The 23,406-nt window shown below is 38.6% G+C and overlaps 1 pseudogene; it reads left to right on the top strand.

The window, feature by feature from the left end:
- Window positions 1–12,455, top strand: part of LOC132773420 (catechol O-methyltransferase domain-containing protein 1 pseudogene) — a 52,896-nt pseudogene extending 40,441 nt beyond the window's left edge.
- The last annotated feature ends 10,951 nt before the right edge of the window (window positions 12,456–23,406 follow it).

Below are 23,406 nucleotides of genomic sequence, written 5' to 3'. Positions count from 1 at the left end.
TCTAACAAGAACAGCAAGAATGTAATCTTTCTGCCCCAAAATTGTTTCTCCCATAATAATCAGTACTCAGAGGCATGGTAACTCTCAGCACATATGTTCCATTAGTGAAAGATGGTGTAATGATGAGTGTACAATGGAAGTCCTCAGCATCATGATCACAATCCAGGAAAGACCAAAAAATTAGGCCACTATGTGGTTTCATGTGAGCAATACAGTACTACAGGTTTGAATTTGACGCCATCGCTAGGCGCAGTCCTTTTGTTGATGAACCCAATCAGCCCACAACTTGGTGCTATCTACTGAGAGGATACTAGAGAAAACTACAGGGAAGTTAGGCATGACAGATAACACCACAATCCTTGCTAATTTTACACCTCATTTCAGCTGCAAAAGCTTTGGCTAGAGTTTATCATAGAATCTATTCTTCATGAAGTTGTCTAATACTCGTTTAAAGCCATAGAAGCTACTGACCATAGCCATATTTTGGGACGGAATTCCATATTTTACATCACATTCCTGTGTGACCAGTGCAAATTGTTCAAATGTAGCAGTGTAAAGGATTGCTGCCTTAAAGATGCACTCATGAACAAGCCTACACTTTAACTGGATGACACCAAATTAAGAAGTTGTGAAACCCGAGTGCTCAAAATAAGTGTACTAAAAGACAATAAGGAAATTGTTCACATTTATTCATGTATTAACACTGGTTTAAAATTTAGCTATAGGCTTTAGACTTGTTTTGATCCCATCTCAGAAAACATTTAATACCTTGTATGATGGGCTAGACCTCCATTAGGAAATTACATTAAAGTTACTATCTTAAAATTCTTAAGAAAAGTACTTTTTTAAAAAAAAATGTTATTTTGAACTTTCATTATCTTCTAGGATTGAAGGTATGCGACAAATTATTGCTATTTATGGTTTTGATTTCTATTGCTATTATACCTGAGTTAAAAAATGGGTAGGTGTCCAGGGACCAGTTCTGCATCTCTCTAAGTGTTCCGATAAGTTCACTCTTCCCTTTTTATGCTCAGGTCCTACAAAAATTCATTGTAGACATCTCTGAGCTTCTGAATATCTTACTTGAAGCAGAATGGGCCCAAACCATTATGTATGAATGGTAGGATGAAAGTTCTGCTTACAGTATATTCACACAAACAACTCAACATTTTGCTTGTTCTACTTTGATTAGCCATATAATCTCAGGAATATTAGTCTGAGAATATTTCTCACAAAACTCATGTTCTAGCATATTTGTTTGACACTAACACAGATCTTGTCCTCATTTGACCACACCAATATCTCAGATCTTCAGAGCTTTCCAGGTTTCTTCTGCCAAAACATAAGATTGAGTTTCCTTCCAGTTTTTCTGTCACTAGCCAGCTATGATTTACAACTCCTGCCTAGCTATTTCCTTTTCTGAACACTATTGTAATATCACTGCCAATCTTTTTAACTGTTTTATATCCAGCACTATGAAATTTTTCACAATCAGCATGGGAGTTTATTTATATTATTTATTTACCGTATTTATATTCTGTCCTTCTCACCCCAAAGGGGACTCAGGACAGATCACAGAACACATATACAGCAAACATTTAATGCTGTTATATACTGACAGGACAGACACAGTACATAGATAAAGGTATCTAGTCTTTTTCCCATTTTCAGTGTCTTGGGTTGTGCTCGATTCTGGCCATGGGGGCGGGGGTACTGTCACTCCATCCAACATTTTGAAGAGCGCTGTTCACAGAATTCCTCCTTTTGATAACATTGCCAGCATTTTTCTGGTATTTCCTTATTGTGCAATTAAAATATCTCCCTGCTTTAAGTGGTACCTATTTATCTACTCACAGCTGTTTTTGCTGTATTAGCTGGGCAGTGAGCTGGGCTGCAGGTCAGGCACTCACCCCCAACCCGGGCTTCAAACTGCCAACCTTTTGATTGGCAAGATTTATCGCAGCTGGCCCAAACTCTGCTCTTTTCTGGTCTGCTCTGGGCTCCAAAACATCCTCTCATGACTTCTCCTGTCTTCTCAGAGAAATCACACAGATTAGCTTGCATGAGAACAGTCATATGGTGCATTTCCTTCTGTTCTAATATTTCTGAGGTGCTTCCTGTTTTACTGCATAAATTCCTGCACCCCAATTCACTACTAGAACATTTTTAAAATCCTAACATTAATTAACCTTGTCATATCTTTGCTGGCATGTGTTTTGTTGGGCAGTTTTACTGAGAAATGTCACTTTCCTTCAGAACATCCTCTTGCAATACAACCTTTTTGAAAACCTGGACACATTTTTATATCAACTTCAGGGAAAAAAAAGACTCAGGATGACCCTTGTTCCTCCTGTGATGGGAACAGTATGCATTACATCAGTCTGCATGAAACTCTTCTTTACCACTGGAGAAGGGACTAAATTTTATCATTAGTGCAGGTTGACATCACTTTAACTAGCATGACAAAATACTATAGAATTCTAGGTGGTGTAGTTTGGTGAAGCAATCAGTAGTTTTTGGCAGAGAGCTCTAAAGACCCTGTAAAACTATATTTCCCATGATTCTATATCATTAAGCCATGGCAATTGAAGTGGTATTTATGGTTTATTTCGTGTGCTGTTGCATCTTACCTATGCTGATTCTCTTAAGACTCTTTGGACTACAATTACCTTCATTGCTATATCTAATCTAACATGGCCAATGTTGTATCCTCAAAAGTTTGGAAGGAACCAGTTTGAAAGTTGCATTAGGGTAATCACCTATACAGAGGACAGTATAATATTTCTCAATTACTTTAAATGCATCTCTTACATTTCTCAGAAAATTACGTTTTAGAGAACTATTTTGAGAATTCCCTCCCTCAGATGTTGTCTTTTTTTCTCATTTTTTATTCCAAGAATATTTTAAATACAAAACAATAGAAATAGTCCCTTTTCATGTCAGACTTGGCAACCACCTATCTTGAAGAGGAACATCAGAAGGGTTTGTTTTTGTTTTTTACTGGAATTCATTCTGGTCTGGTTTTTTTTAACTGGAATTCTGGTGTGATCAAGCACAACAAACATATATGAAATTAAGTGCAAGGCCCAGCACAAAATATCTTTAGGCAACTGGCAGGGTCTCATTCTCAGTAGAGTCCACCACTTTGTTCTCCACTCATTGCAAAGTCGAAACAACTGCCTTTTTTCTGGTTCATGATACCACCCAAGTGTTCTGGTACTCTAAGTGATGCTTGGTCAAAGGCATTTTGGGAAATTTAAATATCTACTTGCCAGTGAACCTTAAGCAAAGTATTATTGTTCATCTCTGCTAACCTGTGAGTCTACAATGAACTCCCAATTCTTGTTGCGGAAGGCACCCAAAGACCCAATATACACATATCTTGAAGCTAATGTTGCATAAAGGTTTTCTTAGGTCATTGAAAGTACATGGAATCCATCACAGTTTTAAATTCAACAGAAGCTTCCAAACTGATAGCACAACTATTTGAGATGAGCTGTATACATTTGGATATTGCCCAAGTTTGTTCTGTCTTTCTTTCTAGCATTTTTACCCCCATCATTCAGCCAAAAGAGTTCCCTGGTTTACAATCTAATAAAGTAAAACACACAGGGAAAAGGCGATGGTAGTGATGGAGAAGATTACATTCTGGTACTCTTCTCTCATAGTACAAACGTATCTCCATTTATGATCCACCTCAGAGGCTAAGATCATCGGGGGGCAGCCTTCTCTCAGTCCCACTCCTTTACAAACATGACTGGTGGGGATGAGAGACAAGGCCTTCTCGGTGGTGGCACTTTGTCTATGGAACTCCCTCCCTAGAGAAATTAGATCGCGCTCCCCCTCCTGACCTACAGGGAAAAAACTAAAGCCATGGCTGTGGGAACAAGGTTTTAGTCAGTAAACAGTGCAGTAAGAGACTACAAATAATGGAATGATGACTTGGACTGCCCTGGAATATGATTTGGATTTTGTGATTTTAACTGATGCTTTTAATTTTTTAATGTTTATGTTTTTAATTGGGTTTATTTTAATGCAGTTGTTTCTTTACCAATAAGTATATGTATATACGGCTTTGAATTTTTCCTTTGTGAAGCCACCTTAAGTCCCCTTCGGGGTGAGAAATGTGGTAAATAAATAAATAGTGCAACACATAGTGAATGTTGGAATAGAAAGAAGGTTTCTCACCAGTTGCTGGGACAAAGGCACAGTCATGTCCACATTAGTGGTACTTGGTATAGAGGGAACAATTCTCACCAGCCCATAGAACCAAGCTGTATATCTCATATAATTATTTCTATTTTAGTTAAACTCATTCACAGAATCTACTCTATGTTACTTTATATTTCACATATAAAGACATGCAGTGATCCCACAACTATGCTAAATAGGTCACTAATGCAGTTCGTTAAAGTGATACTAAAGTCACAATGTGAACTCTCTTTGTGTGTCTGTTTGTTTTCCTTTGGTTCTCTTTGTCTCTGTGTCTGTTCCGCAAGTGTGCATGGCTTGTGTGGAAAGCTTGAAAATATTTACTTTTCCTAACACTCAAGGGGGTGTTGATTTTTGTTAAAGGAAGAGATTTAAATTTGTTTAGTAAATCTGTTTTGATTGTGTTTCATTAAATGATTTATCATACTGGTAAAAACAGACTCAGCTTACACTAGCATATCTCTTTGGGACCTACAGGAGTATACGCTAAGAATGCATATTAGGAAGAATGCTAGAAATCTACATTATATTAACAAGTTTCTAGTCTGCCAGAGGCATTTCTTTGGCTTTCCCTAGCTTTTTAAAGTATTTTTTAATAAGCAATTATATCTGCAGTAAGGAGGTGGGTTATGGTGGAAGAAACATAGCTAAAAGAACATTTGGCATACATGTACTAAGCAGCCCAAAGTTTGGGCATTTTGGCTTAGTAGATTAAAAAATGTGTATCTTGATACTAAACATTTCCAACCTATATTATATCGTACATACATTGAAAGAAAGTGCATTGTGGTATCTCTGGATTGAAGCCTTTATCTGAACACTGATTCCCTTTTGTTTTTGGTCAGTGTTTTCATTCTAGTTTTAGTTGAGTGAATGTCATGGAGTTATGATTTTACAGACATTACATAGCTGATCATAAAGGTGAGGTAGACAAGATGTTGGTTGCCTGAAAATAAACTGATTTTCTTCAAAGAACTACATTAGCCCACCTCTTTGTTCTTTATTATGCTTACTGTTTTCAAATATTGTAGTACTTCAAAGAGACATTTAAAATGTGTTATGCCAACATTTCAAAGGCTATCCTGGCCCGAGTTTATTGGCCAACCATTACAGTAAATGTTGAATTCATTAATTTATGGATAATTAAGGAATCCAGTCATTAACAATTTTGATCTTTGTTTACTTGATCCAGTCTTCCTCTGTTAATTTGTAGTTTAGGACTTATGTATCCTTATGTAGTTTAGCACTTAGGTAACACTGACCCTGGAACCCCAGGTGTCACAGGTGGCCAGGAGCGCCCTTGCACAACTAAAACTTGTGTACCAGCTGTGCCCATACCTCAAGATGCCAGATCTGGCCATGGTAGTCCACACTTTAGTCACATCCCTCTTGGACTACTGCAATGAACTCTACATGGAGCTGTCTTTGAAGACAGTTTGGAAGATTCAGGAGCTCCGTGCAGGGAGAGATCCGCTCTTATGTTGTGGCCACTCCACTGGCTGCCGGTCTGCTCCCAGGCTAAATAATAAGTGCTGGTTATTACCTTTAAAGTCCTAAATGGCTCGAGTCCAGGCTATTTGACCCATTGCATCTCCTCTTACAAACCAGCCTGGGCACTGCGGTCATCAAAGGAGGCCCTGCTCTTGGTCCCACCTATCTCTCAAGTACAGCTGGTGAGAACAAGAGAGAGGCCCTTCTCTGTGGTCAGTCCCCGCCTCTGGAACCCTCTCCCTAAAGAAATAAACAAGAACCCCTCCCTCTCCTTCAAAAAACAACTGACCTACTTTTGCTCACTAGCATATAGAGAGGAGGAGGAATAGTCGGTTGAGAGATCAGTGCCAGGCCTCTGGTTGAGAACTATTTGTATTTGGGCTTTTCTGGTCCATGCCAGCCTAATGACCCATTTGACTATATACCCAACCCACACCATTTTGTGAACCTTTGCTGGCTGTTGTAAATTAATGTGGATGTTTTGTTTAGATTTTATGTTATTATATAATTTTGTCTGACTGCTTGTAGTTTGATTTATTGAAGTTAAGTTTAATTTACTGATGTTAGGCTTTAATTTGATGTTAGGTTTTAATGTTATCTTCCTATGTAGGGTTTTTCTGGGATTTTATGTCAGTCTTTCTTTGTTTTACGCAGCATTGAATGTTTGCCATTGTATGTTGGAATCCGCCCTAAGTCCTCTTGGGGCGATAGAGCAGAATACAAATAAAGTTGTTGTTGTTGTTGTTGTTGTTGTTATTTCTGAGAAATCATTGACTTTAAAAACTCCCCCCACCCAAATTTCCATAAAAAAAGAACCAACAAATTAAATTTGCTTTTTTTAAAAAAATAAAAGAAAAAGCAGATGGATATAGAAATATAATGGTTGAACAAATGCAGAAGTGGCACAGACTAGAAACAGAATGCCAGTTCAATGTTGCCATTTCTGTGGCTTTTTTTTTTAGAGTATGCATAAAAGATATAAGGAATCTGTGATCTTCCAGCAGCTGTTTATATGGCAGTTGTATATGACAAATGTCCTCAAACTTAGCAAGTATGATCCATGTTCATTATGAGAATCCATTAGGAAATCCAACAACATCTGAAGCACAACTGGTTCTCCACTCTTGTTGTATAAAACCATAGCTCAGTTCGCTCATTTTTGGTCAACACATATTTTGATGTCTCAAATTTTAGCATTGTGACTGGGTATATTTAACATGCTGACTCCAAAAATGTCTCCAGTTTTCCCCTATCAGCTCTAGTTTTAGGGATACAGAACATATGTCTTATTCCTGTCTTCATATGCTCGCCAATAGAAAATCATGAGAACCATTTCTAAGAAACTAGAGCTGATGCAGTCTAACCAATGCAATGTTCTGAATCAGTGCCCCAAATAACCTCAGGAACAGGCCTAAAAACCAAGACACCAAGAAAATATTTGTGTTGGGCTGTAAGGCCCATGGATAAAGAAGTCATACTGTGAAAAACCTACATCATAGTTGACAATGTCTTATGTGCTTATGGCTAATTCCGATTGTTATTTCTAAAGACATACAAATGAAAAGCAATTGGATCCTAAAAGAAAAATCAAGAAGAGGGATCACACACTGGGGATATTTACCGGAAAATCTGTATAGAGTTTGCATTTCACTGTTCTGCTTTGATATTATTTATCCTCAGCAAATACCTGTTCATTGTTCCATATTTTCTGAGAAAAAAAGCGGGTCATGCAACTTTGTGCAGTTCATACCAAAATAGCAACATTCCAGCTTGTTTTGTACTTTTTTTCAAAATAGAAGGACCTCAGCTCTGAAGCAAAGAACTGAGCTCTATTTTCCTTCTGTAATTAAAGCTTGTCCTCTTTAATTACTACTTCTCAAGCTCTTTCCAACCTCTGTAGAGGAAAATAGATATATATTTTCTTTGGTTATTTACAGAGGCTTTGCCAATTCTCTTGCTTCAGTTCCAGCCACCTACACACAGCCTTGTGAACAGATGAACCTTATCCGGTAGAGACTGCCTGTTATCCAGACTTTCTCTCTCAGCACAAGGAACACATTGTCCTTCAACAATATCCCCTTGGTCTTTGCTTCAGCCATCTGACCACCCATAAGCTCTGCTCTTCCACTGATGCTCCTGGTTGCAAAAAATATTCCAGTTTTATGCAAAAGTGGGTTTTAGGATTATTGTTTCCCAGGCTGCTGAATACAACCCTCTGAATAGTTCAGATTTAGATTCAAGGTGCACTTATTGTCCCACTAACATGGAAGCCATCTTTGGTTTTATACAACTTTATGTTCATAGTGTATAACAGGTAAAACATCAGGTAATCAAGAAACTATAAAGGAAATGAATAATCACCCTTATCTCTTAAGTGGGGGAAGTAGTAGAATCAAAAGACTCTTGGGTGCCATGTTGTTGTTTGTTTCTCAGTAAAGCCCACCAGGACACTTCAAAAAGGGAGCAAGCTATCATCTAAAGATAGAAAATAAACACAATATAATTTGTATAATTTCATTCTAAAACTGCAATATGTATGAACTTCAGTACATTGCATGAATTTCAGAAACTTCAAATATCCCTCTTGAACTTCTTTCAGTATGTCAAGTACTTGCTAATTTATCCCCACTCTTTGGTTCTGTGGAAATACAGAATACTCTCTCTGTTGACTCTTCTGCTCTTTCAAAGTCTTATATAAATTATCTCCTAACAGAATGTGAAACTGATGTTTGCTTTCAGGTCACTTTGGAACCCACTATTGTGTTACCTGGGAGATTGAGGAAAAGTGATAAAATGATTTTGTACATTAAAGTAGCACTACAGAATGGCAAAAAGAGAGACAAACTAAAGACATAGAAAAAAATCCTAAAAGATATTGAAATATATTAATAAATATATAAATAAATAATAAAAGGTTGAATCTGGATATGATCTTGAAATATTCAATTCTGAGAGATTACCACAATCACACTGTCCAGTTGCAATATTGGCAAAGCGATTCTGACAGCTGTAGACCAAAAGAGAACTTCTTCAACCTTTCATACAGATTATAAAAAGCATCTAAATTCCTGCCAGGGTGTCTGAAAGGTTGTTGGAGTGCTAAAAATGCTTCTCCACAGCCAGAGTAACACTGAATACACTTAATGTTTCATGGGCCTTGGCGTACAATTGCTGGTGTTCCTTTCTTCAATAGCACCTGAAATATGATGTTCCAAACTGAATCATGCCTAAGGGTGGCTTTGGACCCAAATAAATGAACAGAAACCCCTCCAAAATTCAGGAAGTTCCCTAGAAACAGAATGGGGTGAGGGAGCTGAAAGCCAGGCTCTGAAAATGGCACAGGGTTTTCCCAAATTTCACACCCCTATTTTACATATGGAAAGCTTAATCTGAAGAAAAAAAACCCTCATATTATGAACCTTCTGACCTATATATACCTTATAGATATACATGAAATTCAGTGCTAAATGTGTCAAAAGTTATACATGAGAATAATATAGAATAACTCAACATTTTTGACACGAATATACTCTAAATATCCCAAAGGCACCCGTTTCTATCCAATCTTGGAAGCTAACTGGGGTCAGTCATGATAGATACTTGGATGAGAGACCACCATGGAATATTAGGTGCTATATACTATATTTCAGAAAAATAAACTGGCAAAATGGTCTCTGAGTATTCCTTGTTTTAAGAAAACCTTAAGAAATACATGTGGTTGTGCTAAGCTGACAGGTGACTTGAAGGCACAAATATACGCACACATAGAAAATTTGGTCATCTTGACACCTAAAGCCAGTCACTGATGGCCAGTGAATGTGGAATTTTTTGTACCTTATAATACTGAAAATATACCAGTACCTGACAAAATGGTTAAAAACAGGACAAGAAAACTTACCCAATTCAGCATTACAGTTATCAATGCATCATTTTTCACCTTGTCAAAATTATCATCAATCTTGTATGTATGTGACTGCACACTTCATTAAAGCAGGTATGGACACTGGCAGCTGGTAGCTTCCATTTCAGTGGGGAGATTAATTTAATCTAAGTTTTAGATTTAACTTTAAAAGAGCTGTCCAAAGTGCTGAGCAGTGTGCACAATGTAAGTTAAGAAGCTGGAAAAGTTCATTGAAGTTCAGAACAAAAAACAAAAGGGATTTATAAGCACATTGATAAAGAAATCAACATACAGCATTTAGTGTGGGTTCATTACTATCTTGTAGGATATTAAATTAAACCTTGCCATCAGCTAGCTCCAGTAAGAGCAAAATTAGGATTTGGAGATAGGGAGTGGTTGAAAGTAGAAATAGAATTATGACTTGGGCAGAAAAGACAGTAAGTTGCTGCATTCTTTCAGACCAGACACTGGAATAACTTCTGTATGCACACAATTTGCATGTATTTGCTATAGATTACATTGCAGCCCAGGTTAGAAGGGCTGAAAACACTTTTGTTGTTACCGTTAATAATCAAGACAAGGTCAGAAATCCATTTTGATTTTTTTTAACTTTGTCTTTTCTTACTGGGAATTACCCAATGACCTCGCATTAGATCCTAATCTATATTCTGCCTAATCTTCAATAATATGATGATGTGCTAGTACTAGTTGCTTTGAGACATTTTATGGAGCATATATTAATAAAGAAAAATAAGTCAAAACAACATTCTATTTAAAGCATTACAGCCTGGGGATATTCATAGTTAATTCATGTGAGCTCTTCAATATAGTAAAAATATCATTTCTTTAGAGTTTTCATGTTTATCACCCTTGGCATAAGCCAATCAGCAAATTCAAGGAGTGTTATTAAAATATTTAGCAAGTATGTAAAGCTACTTAGGAGTGATGATGAGGTATTTGTAAAAAAATAATAATATCTTGATTAAAAATGATTTTGGCCTGAATTTTCCCAAAAGCAAATTATAATGTACATGCATGAAGCAATCAAGTAATCGCAAATAAATTAAAATTTCATAAGGTCAGTTAGCATTCAATCAGAGAAAAACCAATGTGGTGATCTGCATTTATCCTAGTTGTACTCATCAATTAATTGGGGCAGAACTTACTAATGATGATATTATATATATATATATATATTTATATATTATATATATTATATATATATATATATATCCCCCCTAAAGAGCAAACGTACCATCAATAGGGACCTTGGAGAGAAGAGGCAACGTTTGTTTGCTCTGCTGCCTTTGACTCAGCTCTTTGTGACTAGCTCTTTTCAGAACTGAGACCCTGACTGATGAAAGCAAGTCCCAGCAGGAGCACCTACTTGCCCCCAGAGGGTGGGGAATCAAAGAATGATGCCTGTGGGGGCAGGGTTGTCACCAGCAGGGTCACCACAGAAGGGGCAACACCAAAAAGGGTGTAGGCCTGTCACTCTGCTTTGCAGTCCTCAAGTGTATTACCTTGCTTTTAACATCTACTTGGATGATTTTATATAAGGTTTTATTTGTCATCTGGTGGCCTGGCATATACAGGAAAAATTGTGCTTCTAAGGAGGGTTTCGTGGGGCAGATTCGTGGGGCAGCCACTGGAGTCATACAGTGCAAGAGAAGATGCAGAAAAGGGAGGCAGTACCAACAAAATGGGGAGCAAAATAAGAGTGCTTACTGCCCCAAAACTGTCTCCTATATCAAATAACCTGAATAACCAGGGTGACAGTCCCCCTAGGTTGAAAATTTTGTCCCATGCTGTTTAACATATACATAAAACTGCTGCGAGAGAACATCCAGAGTTTTGCAGTTCAATGCCACCTAAATGCAGATGACGCCAACTTTATTACTCCTTTCCACCGAAAGCAAGGAAGCTGTCCTGACCCTAAACCAGTGTTTGTCATCAGTAATAGACTGGATGAAGGCAAACAAATTGAAACTTAATCGAGATACTTCTGGCCAATCAGTCCTTCTGAACTCAGCGCTGAATCCAGAGGCCCAAATGTCAGCGGTGGCCAGGGGGGTTTTCACACAATGAAAACTTTTGTGTCAACTGTACCCATTCCTTGAGAAGCCAAATCACCTCTGCTGGTTTCTTTGCGGGCAGAAGATCCCGTTGAAGGTTTGTTTTTGGCACAATCTGTTAAAACAGAATGTACTGGATCATTCCTTCTGGGAGCATCCTGCTGGAAAAGGTTATCACAGAGTATCAGGACAAAAGGATAATGGTGAGCCATGATCAGGCCCAGCTTATGGCTAAACTGGCAAGGCTGATTAGAGCAAAGAAGGTAATTGAAATTGGTGTTTTTACAGGGTACAATACTTTAAACATGGTTTTGGTCATACCTGATGACAGCAAAGTTGTTGACTGCGATGTAAATGAAGAATCTGCCAACCTTGGAAAGCCAGTGTGGAAAGAGGCAGGAGTGGAGCATAAAATTGACCTCAGGATAAAGCCAGCCAGCCAAACACTAGATGACCTTCTGGAAAATGGTGAAGCTGGAACTGTTGATTTTGCTTTCATTGATGCTGACGAAGAAGGCTACAATGATTACTGTGAGAAATGTCAACAGCTTATAAGAAAAAAAAGTGGATGGGGGTTTGCTATTTACAATGTTTTGTTATCAGGGAAGGCACTTAACCCAGAAAAATATGGTGGTGAAATCCAGATCATGCATGAGCTAAATACATTTTTTTTCCATGATCCATGAGTGACCATCAGCATGATCTTGATGGAGGATGGAGTGACATTAGCATTTAAACTGTAATGGAGAAAGCAATGAAGATGATGGCAGATTATGATGCCCTGCCCAGCAACATCCATCCCAACTCAGCGAGTATAATGTCAGGGAATACAAGATGATATCTGTTTTGACTGTGACTCCACAAAATACCTTGATCACTTGATTTAATGTTTAAATGCCTACAGTCATGACCAACTCATTCTTAGGGCATAGAGAAATTGTGGATTCTCAATATAAAGTCAACTCAAATATTTTTAAAAAGAGAGAGAAGGGAGGGCTTAAGAAACCTCACTTCCTGTGATTCTTTTCCTTCTAGAGGCTGCCTTCCTCCCTGCACTCCACATGTAGCCAAAAGAAATTGAAAGCAGACAGTTTTCGATAGCCACTGTTCTGTTTTGGCCAGTAAAAAATGGCTGCAGAGCCCATGCCATTATGGACTTCCGAATCAGCTGAACAAGCCAAAGGCAAACAACCAAAATGAATCTATGCACAATCCTAATGCTCAGTACTGAATATAGCCTCCCATATCATTGAAAATTTCTTTCTTTGGGTCTGTCTGTCTGTCTGTCTTTTTGTTTCTTTTTGCTTGTTTAGGAAGGCAGACAAACTAAACATACCAGTTTGCTGTCACACTCTGCTATGTATTGCTACTAGGCTTTGTTCATCTTAGAAAATCACACATTGTAGTTCTACGTTAAAGATCTATTGAACACCAACAGAATTATTTCTCAGTAGAATGTAACAGTCCTATAATTAAGTGGTGATTGGCAAACCCCCTGCCGATACAATTTCCTATGAAACTAACTGGATCTGCATATAAATAATATTGGCTGCCATTCTGTATTTTAGTTATGGATTTGTAATCTAGCATTACAGATATGCACTGCTCCATATTCAGTAAGATTACATAGCTTTACTGTATGCCATGCAAGCTCACCTTAACAGGTAGCAACCACATCAGATGGAGTTGTGTTAAGCTGCTGGTTGGGCTGTAAAGTAGATGACAATTCCATCTTTCTCCCACCAGTGAATGAAGTTGCAAGAAAATGAAAGACCCCTGTCACAATTCCTAATTGGCTACATCTTCCTCATAGAACTCTGATTGTCAGTTTAGTACCACTTATTCACCCTATAGCTGACTGTTAAGGTGAGCTTGGAAGTATCAGGCCAGGTGATATTGCTTAGTTTCATTAACATGACTAAGTAGCTAATGTAGAATATCATTGATTACATCTAATGATTTCTAATTATTCTTGTGGACTTCCTGCTGCTGATACAGTGGGGTGGATGCAGTTTTAGCCATAATTTACATCAGTGGGAGTTAAAATAGTCATAACTTAGTCCTCTTGGTTTTAATGGGTTTATTTTACATGTGACACTGACTAAGGATGCATACATACTGTAAAATTAATGGAATTTAACACTAATTTAATTGCCATGGTTTGATATTGTTCATCTCTGGGAGCTGTAGTACCTGCACATATTTAGAAGAAAAAGCAAAAGTCCTACAATGCCCTGGATTCCATAGCACTGAGACTTGGCAATTAATATGATCTCAAACTGCATTAATTCTACAAATTGGATCCAGTCCAGGATTTTTGAATTCAATCCTACTGCAAGCATGCATGCATTTTTTTTTTAAAAAAAATAGCTGATCCTGAGAAGTATTTCTGGTGACTCAGTATACCAAAGAAAAATTCTGCCACCTTCTAATTAACTTCAAATTGCAGAAAGTAATAAATGGCTTTAAGCTAATAAATAAAATTTGCCAAGAATGTGTATGCATTTAATTAGCAGTTGATAAAAAGTGATTTAGCAAGGACATTATACCTTACCAAAATATCAGTTTGCATTTTTAGCATTAAGCTGTTATCTAATATCTTGTCATTCTGCTTTTGGAGAGAGGAATTAGAAGCATGTCATCTCCACATTTCTGACTTCAGTTCTCAGGGCAGAGATTTTTCTCCCACTTCGCACTGCCTGTTTCTGTTAAGGTTTTCATTAGCAAAGAATGAGTAATGAAAGATCAAAAGCTTAGCTATGCCTCCACATGTAGAATTGCTTTTCCGCACTGCTGTCCTATGTTTCTTTCTTAATGCTCTCAAGACTTGTATCTCCTATGACACACCTCACTATTTGTTGTTATGTTCCTTTTTTTCCAGGGTGAAAGATTATATTTCCTGACCTCGGTACCTTGTCTTCCTACAGGTATATGTATCAGAGGAGAACTTGTATTCCATGTATAACACATGAAGAGTAGTGTTCCACAAATCTGTGTTTCAGCCAGTTGACTGATTTCTGTGCTATGAATAAAAAGCCTTTCCATTTTACATAATGTATTCTGGTTTTTCCATGTTCCTTCAAGCTCCAGAATGCTGGGGAACAGCATCTTCTTACAAGGTGCAGCTATTACCTTTGATATTTTCTGTCCTGATTATTTCCAGCACTAATAACCTAAAACTGGATGGCTGGTAGTGGCAGAGGGATGGAGCAAATTTCCAAATCAGATGCCTTAGGGCAGGGATCCTCAAATATTTGAAGCAGACGTTCCTCTGACTGTTGTGGGCTGGACTATAGCTTAAAGAAAAGACAAATGAATTCCTGTGTATGCTGCACATATCTTACTTGTAGTGTAATAAAGCACAAAATAACAATACCATATTTTCAATGAAAAACAACTTTAACCAACATAAACTTACTCAAACTACAAGTGAGGAGATTCCATCTGAACATGAGGAAGAACTTCCTGACTATGAGAGCCATTCAGCAGTGGAACTCTCTGCCCCGGAGTGTGGTAGAGGCTCCTTTTTTGGAAGCTTTTAAACAGAGGCTGGATGGCCATCTGTCAGGGGTGATTTGAATGCAATATTTCTGCTTCTTGGCAGGGGGTTGGACTGGATGGACCATGAGGTCTCTTCCAACTCTTTGATTCTATGACCAGTATTTCAATGGGAAGTGTGGGTCTGCTTTTGGTTAATGGGATAGTCAAATTAATTTAGGGTTGTTGCTGTTGTAGTACAGTTGCATTTAATCTGCATAGAGATGGCACCCAACTCCAAAATTCTGGCTGACCTGATCCAGTGGTTTAATGTAGGTAAGGAATGGGGAAAGAATGGAATCTTGTGGGACCCCACAGGTCAAAGGCCAGGAATCCGTAAGGGGTTGAATGAGGGTTGTGTTAAGACTCCTTTGTTTCCCCATTTCCTAATTTCTACATATCCCCTTTGGGCGTAGTTCCCAAGAAAGCCCTGGGTGAATATTGATTAATACCCCACTTATCTTACCCTGCTGACCACCCTGTCAATGATGCCATTCCTGCTGAATTGTACTCAGTACATTATACCTTGTTCGACAAGGCTGTTCGTGAGATTCGCAAAAGGAGTGTGTGCAGAGCTGGTGAAATGCAACATAAAATTCACTCAAATTATTTCCCTCAGCTAGATTTTTCCATTGATGGTTCTTTTTTCATTGACAGGGCCATTCCCATGGGGTGTTCAATTTCATGTAGCTCATTTGATAAATTTTGTGCATTCCTGGAATGAGCTGTTTGCTCCCTTTCTTGGACTGTCAGGCATTGTACATTGTTTAGATGATTTTTTATTCATAGGTAGAGTGGGTATAGGCCAATGTGCTAGTTTAATTATTAACTTCCAGCAATTAGCTGTATCATTAGGAGTTCCACTAGCACATGAAGAGACAGAGGGCCCTAGCACTAAGATCATCTTTCTGGGAATTGAGTTGGATACAGTGCATCAATTTTCCCGCTTAAAATAAAGGTAAAGGTTTCCCCGGACATTAAGTCTAATTGTGTCCAACTCTGGGGGGGGGGGGGTGGTGGAGGTGCTCATCTCCATTTTCAAGATGAAAAGCCAGCATTGTCTGTAGACACCTCCAAGGTCATGTGGCTAGCATGTCTGCATAGAGTGCTGTTACCCTCCCGCAGAAGGAGTACCAATTGATCTACTCACATTTGCATGTTTTTGAACTGCTAGGTTGGCAGAAGCTGGCCCTAACAGTGGGAGCTCACCCCACTCTCCAGATTCAAAATGCTAACATTTTGGTCAGCAATTTCAGCAGCTCAGCAGTTTAACCTGCTGCACCACCATGGGGCCCTATGCATATGTTACGGGGCCTCCAATTTCAAATACATTAATTTCTCACAAAACATAAGGCAACACTCAGAGAAGTTCAAAGCCCCACTGGGCATCTCAACTTTGCTTGTAGAGTAGTTGTTTCCAGCAGACCATTCCTTTGCAGACAGTGCAATGCCACAATCAGCATTGTTTGTCCACATCATAGAATATGCACCAATATGGAAATTTGGGCCGATTTAGGGGTCTGGAAAACTTTATAATAACTTTAAGGGGGTTTCCTTTTGTTGATGTGAGCTTCACCTTCAGAATGCTTTACAGGTGTCATCTAATGCATCAGGCTCTATTGGCTTTGGCATTTATTTTAGAGGGAGTTGATGTGGCTCCCCATGGCATCCCATTTGTGTGCAGGCTGGGGTTTTAACTGATTTAATATTTCTTGAATTTCTCCCTATTGTTGTTGCAGTGCAATTGTGAGCCGGTGAGTTTTCTAACTTGGTGGTACACTTTTGGTTTGACAATATGTCTGAGATCCAGGAAATTAACTCTATGTCAGCTAGGTCCCCCAGAACTAATGCCCTGCTGCGAGAGTTTGTACTGACATGCCTTAGGTATCTTATTTTTGGCCCGGCATGAGGTTGGTGTTGACAACAGGATAGTGGATACTCTTTCTCATCAAAAGATGGACTGCTTCAGGTAACTTGCTCCACACGCAGAAGAAAGCCAGACCCATATGCCTTTGGATTTATGGAAAGTTAGAGGAATTAAGTTATAAGAGCCACAGGCATGGCTTTAGGGCCAGCAGCAAAGAAGCATTATGGTAGGGCGGTGAAATAATTTGAACAGTTCAGTACCATTTTCAACCTGCCCAAGACATGGTTCATTCCTGTAAATGATGTTTTGCAATTCTGGTTCCTCTTACATTTTAAGGGTTTATTGCCCTCTTCAATAGGTACCAAGGTCTTGGCATTGTCATTTGCATCAAAGGCTCAGAGTACCCATTTTTCAAATGAGTTCTGAATTCAGAAGATATTAGAGGGATAGCTGTATGAAAGGGGTAGATTAAGAGACCAACATCCTCCCCTGTCTCAGTATAGCCTACAAGGATTGTCAAATGCTTGGATACAGATTTGTGGTTCCCCCTACATGGCGGTGATTTTTCATGTGGTACATTAACGGACTTTTTCAGGGCATTTAGGGTGAGCGAGCTTGTTCCTATGTCATGAAATGATAAGTCAGGTGAAGCTATAATGTGAGGAGATTTACAGATATCTTCACACCAAATTAAATTGACCCTTAGATCTTCAAAAAACAATTAAAAAGGCAGAGGCAGGTTGACTGAGTTCAACACCAGTGCAGTGGTGTTGTCTAGTTACTACTTTAAGAAGATATATTCAACTATAGGGAAGACACTCCTGGTTATTTGTTTTGCTATAATGATGGTGTTCCCCTCACCAAGTATCAATTTTGGAGTGACACATATAAGGCACTGGAGTTATTAGGAATTTTGGGGTTAAAATCAGCACATGTTCTTTTAAAATTGGGGCTACTTTGCCATGGATTTGAGGTTGCAAGATATACACAGCAGATTGGCAGATGGTGATTTCAGGCATTCAAGAGACATTCCCAACTGCTCCCAGGGAAGTAGGGTAACAAATAACCTTTTCTTTGTTATTAGTTTCCAGGTCGAGTTTTTTTACATTGAAGGTTCCTTATCTGTGACCATCACAGTATGATCTACTGGGCGAAGTGGCAGGCCTGTCATAGTCTTTTGGCTCTCAGCTGGGCCTGGCTGACTTCATCATTATTGAATAATTGGGAAAATGTGGTCTACATTGGTATGCTATGTTGCCACTTTTTTAAAAGAATGCAAGGGACCATCCCCAGATATCCTTCTTTTTCATTTCTTCTTCATCTGGGTGGCAATGATATGGGATTACTGAAAGGAAAGGCACTGAATTTCTAAGTGCAGTATGGTTTCCATTAGATCCAAAAGAGGTGGCCTGGGGTTTACATTAACTGGTCAGCTATGTTGCCATGTTTGGTGTGGAGGGGCAAAGGTGAACCTTGTGTGCCAGAGGGAGCTAGACAGAAAGTAAATAGGGAACTGAGAAAGGCTGTGAAGAAGTTATCGGACCAGTACTTCATCCATCCAGATAGTGTTTTTCAAAAGCCAGAGCTTTACAGGTCAGGCAGTGTACATTTGTTTGTGCAAGGGAATAACATATTCCTAACAGATTTTAAAAGGGGGTTAGAGGATGTGTTGAAAAGTTTAATGGGTGAAAAATACTGAGTCTTTCTGTGGCAAGAAGTGGGGGGAGAACATGCATCAGTGTGCACTTTGGCACTCCCTTTTGGGGTAAATGGGGATTTTTGGTACAGCCTCTATAAGTTCCGGGGCTTAAGGGGTTCCCCCAAAAAATCCACTTTGGGGTTTATCTGAAGGGCTTACCTCTCCCCTATTGTTTTGGGGCTCAAGCGGGAGGATCTCTGGAATGGCCTTCCAATAATGACCAGCTGGGATAGCAAACCATCTCTGTGGAGTGCCCATGGGGTCGAGTGCTTCACCCAGAGGTTGGCTTGGCAGGTAGTCAGAGAATGATACCTGGCTTTACACCAATGTCCATGTCACAGTGTTCCCCCCATCAAAGTTACTTAGTTACATTTACCAGATTTAAATAGGTTAATAAATGGCCTTTATTTCTCCACACCTTTGTGTCTGGTCTCTTTATTTCACAGTGGGGATTCAACCACTCTTGCTTTGGTCAAACTTGAATTCTGTAATCTTCCTTCCTGTAAACCATGAAAATATTACTTTTTCTAATCCTAGCACGTCCCATAATAACAATTCATTGGATTGAACAAGAAAACAACTATTTTAGAAATATGCTAATATTTATCTCTGTCATCATCTCTGTGAAAGGTAGTTCTGTTATCCACCATATTATTATTATTATTATTATTATTATTATTATTATTATTATTAAAATCTTTTATATCCCAATCTTCTCTACCTCTGTGGAGGGACTCAGACCGGCTAACCATAGCTGTATTCGTGTCTTCAATCAAATATCTAGAAAGCAGTACAAAAACCAAGATGTAGTTATTGGATTTATAGAGTAATGGGATTTTACCAATGATCTTTTTTTAGACAACTAAAATAAAACAACAACAACCGCTCACCTTTTCAAAGAACCTACGTGGGTGATACATGGGTAAAACAGTTAGAATTATGGAAGATAGCATAGTACAGATTCCCACAAGAAATCACAAGGAATAAAACTCTGTATTTCTGGATAAACAGATGGTAGATATCTGCCCAGTGAACAATGACAAGACTGGATGATTCGTTGGCCTGGTAACTGATTTGTAGATGATATCCTGAAAAGAAGGTGGAGGGATTGAAGTGCGTGGGAGACGGCACCTCATATAATAAACACATTTGAGTTCACCTCAGCAGATCAGCAAAAGAATAACCTTTGTTTTTCATCTTTTCCTTCCACCAATCATATGCTTTTGGCACAATCTAAAAATAAGCTACATATAAAAAAGAGAGGAGAGGGTGATATTTTGGTAAAGCTTCAGATCCAGCAATAACAGCAGCTGTAACCAAGAGAAAAGGAGAGAAAGAGAGAAACGATAATTAAAATTTGGTTTCAGAGTCAGTTGGCAGTTTTAAATCTCTGCTCATTTCCAATTACCAAACCACTTCTGTGAATCTCCAAAAACATGAAAAGTCTCCACTCATTTTTAAATTTTCTTTTTCTTTTGCCTATGGATAGATTGCAAACATTCTCGAGAAGAACAGTTCATTAACAAAATCACAAATTTCATCTCTGTGCATCAGTTAGAGACACCAGGCTCTTACAAGGAGTAGTATCATTTGCACATTTGCAGAAAGTCATTCAGGAAAGTAGGGATGAATGATTGTTTAAATGTGAAATAGAAAGCTATGCTGGAGAGCTAGATTTTCAATAATATCACTACATTGTTTCATTAACTTCCAGCTGAGCATTCCTCTTTGTACTGGGGTTCCATCAAAGAGCCACTTTAATAAGGATGGAAATGGTGTCCTTTCTTGTCTCAGTTTTGCTAGATGCAAGGAGATATCATATTGGGATGCTTTCTAGAGCACAGCTACCCATCAACATCTGAGAGATCATGCAGTCCAATTTGAGTCTGTGGGTTTTTTGGCTTGGAAAAATGACAAGATCTAGAGCTAGAAAGTATAACATTCCAAGTGACATTTCCCTGTAACATGTTGTGAGGTATAGGGATGTCAATATTCCATTTGAAAATAATATAAGGAATTGCATCATATCTTTTACTTGCATTTTTCCTTTTACTCAGGGGAGAAGATTATAGACAAGGGCAGTGTGTGGTTTCCATGTTAGGAAGGGGTAAATCCAGATTTTAGTCCAAACTTTAAAGGAGCTATCCAAGGATGGAATCCCCTTTCAAGATAGGGCTCAATATCTTGGTTTAGACTAAACCAAGTTTAAAGTTTGAATTAAAGCTTACTAAACTTCATTAGCATGGGTTGCTTCCTCTGTTATTCTTCCTTCCTTCCTTCCTTCTCTTCTACCCTTTCATCCTCCCTTCCCTTTCTTTCTCCTTTCTTCCTTCCCTTTGTCTTTCCTTCCCTTTTCATTCTTGGCGTGAATAACCTAGATATGTTAAAGTGAAAAACTCTTATCTTTTCAGACTCTGCATGATCTCCTGATCACATAAGCTACATAGCAAATAACCACCTCAATGTAGTCATCTATTTGAATTTGTCATGGTGAAGTGGATCTCTAACATTTTAATATAGATAGACCATAGAAGGGAATTTGAAGGGCATTGAATGGAAGACTGGGCCACTTTCTTTGACATACCACTATAATAACTCAGTGGTCTGAACCCTACATGGATGATGGAATGCATTTATTAAAATTGGGTAACTTTTTTTTCTGGAGTACCCTATTGTCTAGCCTGGTGAGGGAAAAAAACTAAGACTTGAGGATGGGGTGGGGGAGAGATAAAGTGAGGCAAGTTTCATGCTGATAGGTATAAAATGACAGCAAAAGTAGCCTCTAAAGTTTCCTTATTGGTGCCAATTGACCAAATCTTACCGGTACAAAAATGGAAACTGCTTCCCCGAATTCAGGAAGTTCCCAAAAGACAAAATGGGAGGTAGCCAAAAATTGGGCACTGAAAGTGGCATGAGGTTCTCACAAATTGCACACCCTAATTAAACATAAGATGCAAGTTTAAGAATTGTGATTAAAAATGGCTGGGTTTTAATGAATATCTTTGCTCCCTTTGCTGGAGTCTGGAACATCTTGGGTCTGCCTTTCAGCAAATGACCAGAGGAGGAGCAACTGGGTAAAAGTTGGAGATAAAGTAAAAGGTGACACCTGCTTCAACTGATCCCACACTAGGGTGATTCCCCCATCTTACTCCTTTCTGAGTTCAATGTATTTTAAATAGGTTTTAGGTTTAATAAAGTGGCCTTTGTTCAAGCCTGTTCACAATCTTGCAGCATTGCCAATGTCACAATTGGGAAATAGTCCAAGATAGTAACTTTACAAACTATTATTTGTTTCCACCCTAAAAACAGAAAAATTGGAAGGTTTGGCAGATCATTTCCCCAAATGTAATTGAAATGACAATGTCAGCCATCTCTACTTGCAAATAAAAAAATACCAGTTGATTCTCTCTCTCCCCCTCCCTCTCCCTACATTTCTTGTTCTGCAGCCAAATAATGCAAATAATACTATGAGAAAGTCTGCCAAAAAGTCCACTAATACAGAATAAAAAGGATGCCATGCATTCACATTAAACATGTTGAAGAATTTAGGGCATATAGGGTTATTTGTAGTAATCATCAAATGACTGAAAGCAACAGAAGGATTTAAAAGATTCAATTATTTATCTTATGCGTAAATGTTTTCCTGTGTTTACATTTAAACATGATACACAAACAGAACAAATTGATCAAAGAGTAGTTTTTGATATTCTAAAAAGTAGATCTGAGAAAAATAAATGACTTGTTTAAGTTAATTTGTCAGCAAATCTTTAAATATGCCATGTCCTCCTCTTTAAATTTGCATGTTTTGCGTTTGAATTTAACCATTTTAATTACACTGCAGGGGGCATTTATTTCAACTTTAGGAAAACTTGACCAAAAAAAAGTGTGCTCACAGCACCATTCTCATGCCGACAAGAAAAATGGCAGGGGAGTTGACAAACATCTAACAGGTTATCTCAACTCTTCTTGTCTAAAACACAAAATTTAGACCTGAATTCAGTTGTTAGTCCCAGTTAGATTTCTTCATGCAAATCAATGGAAGTTACCTAGATTTTGACCTATTAAGTTACCATTGATTCAATATGAATTAACAATATATATTAAGTGCTTTGGTGGCGCAATGGGTTAAACCCCTTGTGCCTGCTGAACTGCTAACCTGAAGGTTGGCGATGAGCTCCTGTCTGTCGGCTACCAGGTTCCCATGTGTGGAAATGGGAGAAGCCTCCCACTAGATAGCATCACATCTAGGAGTCCCCTGGGCAATGTCTCTGCAGATGGCCAATTCTCTCACACCAGAAGTTTCTCAAGTCGCTTCTGACATGATATAAAAAAAGACTTAGGCACCAACAGTAGACCTTAGGCCTTTGTGCGGTGGTGGGATACATGTGGCCATTCAAATATTGTTGGATGTCTCCTTTCAGCATTCCACATCATTGACTATGCTGACTTGGATTACCACAGGTTGCAGCTCAGAAAAACCTGAAAGGCCACACAATCCCCGTCCTTACTTTAGTGAGATCTATTGACATCCTTTGGGTTGGGGGGGGGGGGGGGGGAAGATACATAGTTGGCCCTCTATGTACATGGATTCAACCATCTACAACCTGAGAATATCCCTCCCCAT

Source organism: Anolis sagrei, chromosome 4 (genome assembly GCF_037176765.1).
Source record: "Anolis sagrei isolate rAnoSag1 chromosome 4, rAnoSag1.mat, whole genome shotgun sequence".
Lineage (NCBI taxonomy): Eukaryota > Metazoa > Chordata > Lepidosauria > Squamata > Dactyloidae > Anolis > Anolis sagrei.
Note: the sequence above shows the minus strand (reverse complement) of the source record. Positions and strands in the feature narration are given on the sequence as shown.